The sequence below is a fragment of the Mus pahari genome, chromosome 13, assembly GCF_900095145.1.
Source record: "Mus pahari chromosome 13, PAHARI_EIJ_v1.1, whole genome shotgun sequence".
In the NCBI taxonomy this organism is placed as follows: Eukaryota; Metazoa; Chordata; class Mammalia; order Rodentia; family Muridae; genus Mus; species Mus pahari.
The window spans coordinates 65,412,346-65,417,065 of NC_034602.1; positions in this window are offsets into that span (position 1 = coordinate 65,412,346).

Here is a 4,720-nt window from a genome sequence, read left to right on the forward strand (position 1 = left end):
TCTCTCTCTCTCTCTCTCTCTCTCTCTCTCTCTTGCGCGTGCGCGCGCCTTTGGGGTTAATTGTAATGTATAGGGTTCCAAAGCAGGCGCAGGCTGTAAAGTCAGATTTTAAACATTCACCCACGGGCTAGGCGGCTAGGCGGAAAGATACGTAACTGTAAGTCTAGCACTTCGAAGGCAGAGGCAGGAGAATGGGATCCAGTGTGAGGCCAGTCAGGTCTATACAACTAATCCCAGAACAGCTAGGACCCCAGGAGAGCCTGTCTCAAAACCAACCTCAAAACTAACCAACCATCCATCCATCCAACCAACAAGGACAAATTCCCAAAGGTTTTAGGCCAAGCATGGCACACTCCTATAATTCCACCACATAGGCGATAAAGACAGAAAGGTCAAAGTTCAAATTTATCTTTGCCTCTCAGCTACACAGTAAGTTGAAGCCTCACTGGGCTCTATGAGACACCATGTCTTCCTTCTTCCCGGGAAATCTTATCCCAGATTCTCACTACATTCATGACAGGCTCTGAGTTTTTAACAGTTTCTGTGCTTATTAGGGAAACTTTACAAAAGAGAAAAATCTAACCCACAACTCATTTTCAAACGTGGCGCATTGTTTGGGAATTCTAAATTAACAGTGAGCGACAGTAGCACAATGCAGTGTTTTGCAGACATTTAATTAACTACTCATTAATTTAGATTTTAATGACACTTTTTTTTAAAGTGTATTTTTTATTTTTTTGGTGTTTTTTTTTTCCTTCCAGACCTGAGACTATTTCTGTGGATTGGTAAACTCCTGTGGAACTTAGCTCCTGACTCCAGTAGACTGAGAGGTGAGCTGGCCATGCACTCCCCAGTCCCCAGGTCCCCAGTGTATGTATCCTCTTCTGGTCCCTGCCTGGGCTCTAGGTTCCACTGCTCATGCCTGGATCCCTTTACATGGACTTCTTATCTCCAGCCCCCTTTAAAGTCGGTCTCCCTTGATATTCTTAAGTTCTTCTAGGGCAGGCCCTACAATTCACTTGGTAATGTATTATCTTCAGAGTTGGCACAGATGGCACCTTCTGCCTCCTCTTCTTTAATTCTTAGTGTCTGAAGAATGCTAATTCCCCCATTGCTTGTAACCTTAAAAATGCATTTTGAAGAAACTGGCTTCTGTCTTTCACACCCAACCCAATTTTATTCTCATTTACAAATGTCATATATAAAATACATATTGATAGCGGGTGGGGTAGTTCCATTGGTAGAGTGCTTCCCCGGAGGGCGGACAGCCTTTGCTTTGAGTCTCAGGTTTGGTAGTGTACACTTGTACCAGCACGCAGAGAGTGCAGGTAGGAGGTTCAAAGTTCAAGGTCATCCTCAGATACACTGTATTCCAGACTGGTCGAAAGGTATAAAGAAGCAAAATATATATCTCACTTTTGGCAAATAGAGTCACAATAGCATTAAGAACAGCGAGATGAAAGATGGCGGCCGCCGCTGTTAGCCAAGTGGTCAGTGCAAAGCTGGGGCTGCGTGAGATTCGCATTCACTTCGTTCCCCCGGGCAGGTGAGGGTGTGAGGAATTTCATCCTGCAACAGGCATGTGGAGCTGAAGGATGCGCACCCGGACCTGCCCATTCTAATCTGCGAATGTTCCGGAGCTGCCGCCAAAGCTCTGGGCGGGCTATGCTTTTGGCCAAGAGAACAAACTGAGTGCTGATGAGGTAACCAGAGCCATGGCAAAGTGGCAAAGCCTGAAGTGTCTCTACCGGGGACTGTGAGCAAGAGCAGCAGAACCTACTGGACTGAAGACAATGTGGGGACATGTGTTCTTTTGATCCTTATAAAGCTTACGCTGTACAGTGTTTTAAAAAAAAAAAAAAAGAAAAGAAAAAAAGAAAAAAAAGAACAACAAGATGGGAGAGGAGAGGTCAGCTCTGCTCTGGAAATCATCTTAATTTTGATGGGAAATGTTTTCCAAATGTTGAAGTGTCTCCATAGCTAATAAATATGCTTTCCGTTAGAAACTTCTTCATGAGATAGTTTCACACTACAAATCTATTTTTCCTATTAAATTTATGGAACTTGCTGGAACAACAACAACAACAACAACAACAACAACAAACTACACTGGAAAGTTCTTGTCAGAGCTGAGCACAGCAATGCCCAATTAGTGTGGACCGCTTCAAGACAAGGCTCTCTCTTCCTAGTCAGATTTGTCATCCCTAAAATGCTTGTGATCCCAACCTTCCGACTGCCAGCCCATGCACATGGCTGTCTTTCCTCGTGGGTAGATGCCTTTCCTAAAATCGCCTTTCCTAACTTCATATACTGAGACTCAGTTCCTTCTGGAGTCAGCCAAGCTCCCTAGTCCCTTGAAGCCGGAAGAAATGTTCACTTTGGCTGAGAGCACTTCTCTTTGGCAAAGGAAGACATGACTGCTCTGAGGTCAAGTGCCCTAATCTTATTTCTTAAATAAACAAACAGAGCTCTGGAGAACTCTGAGGACCTCCCAGACTTCCCTTCTGGGAGCCATAGTTCTGAGGAATTGAGACGAGAATGATGGATGCCTCTGGTTCATTTATGGATTAGAAGATCATTTCCCCAGTGTTTAAATTGTACAGTTTTCTCTATCTCTGTCTCTGTCTGTATTTCTAACTCTATACTTATTTATCTATCCATCTATCTATTTATCCATCCATATTCTAAATAACTATATATACACATGTATTAATATATTCTCTTATTATATAAGCATATAATAAGATATGTTTAAATTTTGCAGTCATATACTCTGAATAAATGTATATACTCTATATAAGTATATATTCTATATAAATCTATATAATTTAAAATATATATCCTCTGAAAAATATATATATTTCCTTCCTTTTTTTAGATGGTGGCTCATGAAACCCATGCTGACTTCTCTGGAAAAAAAATTTATTTTTTCCTATCAAGGTAACCAGTCCACCAAGGGCCAAGCCAGTGTGTAAATCTTTCTCACCTTGTAAAACTTTTATGCAGAGGAATTCAAATCTTTTTAATTTCCCCCGCTTTATAAAATTTGCTTGCAAATCTTTTTGTCTTTCCAATCAGGTAAAACTTTTTTTTTCTTTCTTTCTTTTTTTTTTTCGAGACAGGGTTTCTCTGTGTAGCCCTGGCTGTCCTGGAACTCACTCTGTAGACTAGGCTAGCCTCGAACTCAGAAATCCACCTGCTTCTGCCTCCCGAGTGCTGAGATTAAAGGCGTGTGCCACCACTCCCGGCTCAGGTAAAACTTTCATTCGTGGAAAGCCGCGTTCCCCCACTAGAATTTTCATTCATGAAAAGTTCATTCGTGAAAAGCCCCGTTCGTTCCTCACCTACACTTCCGGAACTCGATGTCCCGAAACAGCCAGTCCCTTCCTACTTTCCTCGGCGCTGATTCTTTAAAGCTAGCCAGGTTTAAAAGACTGTGGTGCGTGACCCCACCAATGGGGCAAAGACACAGTCACCATCTGCAGTGTCCTGCCTCTCCTCCCCACGCTCTATTTGATTTTTATTTTACGTTAGTCAAAGTCTAAGTAACCCTGGGGTATGGACGTATGGACTAGGCTTACCTAAAGTGCTGGCATCAAAGGTAAGTACCACCACCATCCCCAGCTTTCAGCTCTTGATCCCCAGCTTCCCAGGTCCTCAGACGACAGGCATGCCACACCGTATCTGGCTTTCATTGCTCAAGATATTAATCTCTTGTCTGATGCGTAGTTGGCAGAGATCCCCACCCAGCCCCCACTCTGTAAGCTATCTTTCTGGAGATTATTTCCTTTGCTGTACAGAAACATTTTTCTGTTTTTTAATTTTTTTTAAATTTATTTTCTACACTCCATATTCCATTCCCTACCCCCACCCCCTGTACAGAAACATTTTTTTAAAAAGATTTATGTATTTATTATATGTAAGTACACTGTAGCTGTCTTCAGACACTCCAGAAGAGGGCATCAGATCTTGTTAGGGATGGTTATGAGCCACCATATGGTTGCTGGGATTTGAACTCTGGACCTTTGGAAGAGCAGTCAGGTGCTCTTACCCACTGAGCCATCTCACCAGCCCGTACAGAAACATTTTAACTTCACGTTTTTCAATTCTTGGGATTATTTCCCATGACACGGGGTGGGGGTGGGGGGTGTGGTGAGGTGGGGGGTGGGGGGTGCCATGGCGCTGGGGGTAGGGTGGGGGGGGGGAGTCCTTTTCAGGAACTTCTTGCCTATGCCTGTATTTAGAAATGTTTAGAAACCTGTGTTTTCCTCTAACTGTTTCAAATTTTCACATCGTGCTTTAAAAATCCTTGATCCATTTTGAATTGATTTTTTTCTTTCTTTTCTTTTCTTTTTTTTTTGGGGGGGGGAGGGATTGAGTGTAATGTAACCCAGGCTACTTCAAACTCTCAACTTTCTCACTCCAGTCTTAACGAACGAGGGATAAGGTATGCCCCACCAGGCCTGACTGAATTAAACTTTCTTGCTGGGTGAGAGATACGGATCTAGTTTAATTTTCTCAGGACCATCTGTGGTAAAGGTCTTTTACTCAGTGTTTGGCTTTGACATCTTTGCCGTGGTTATACAGGCTTACTTCTTAGTGTCTGGTTCTATTCCGTTGCTCTCTGCTTCTGCATTAATTAATTAATTAATTTGTTTGTTTGTTTGTTTATTTATGTATTTATTGTCACTATGGCTCTGAGCTATAGTTTGAGATCAGG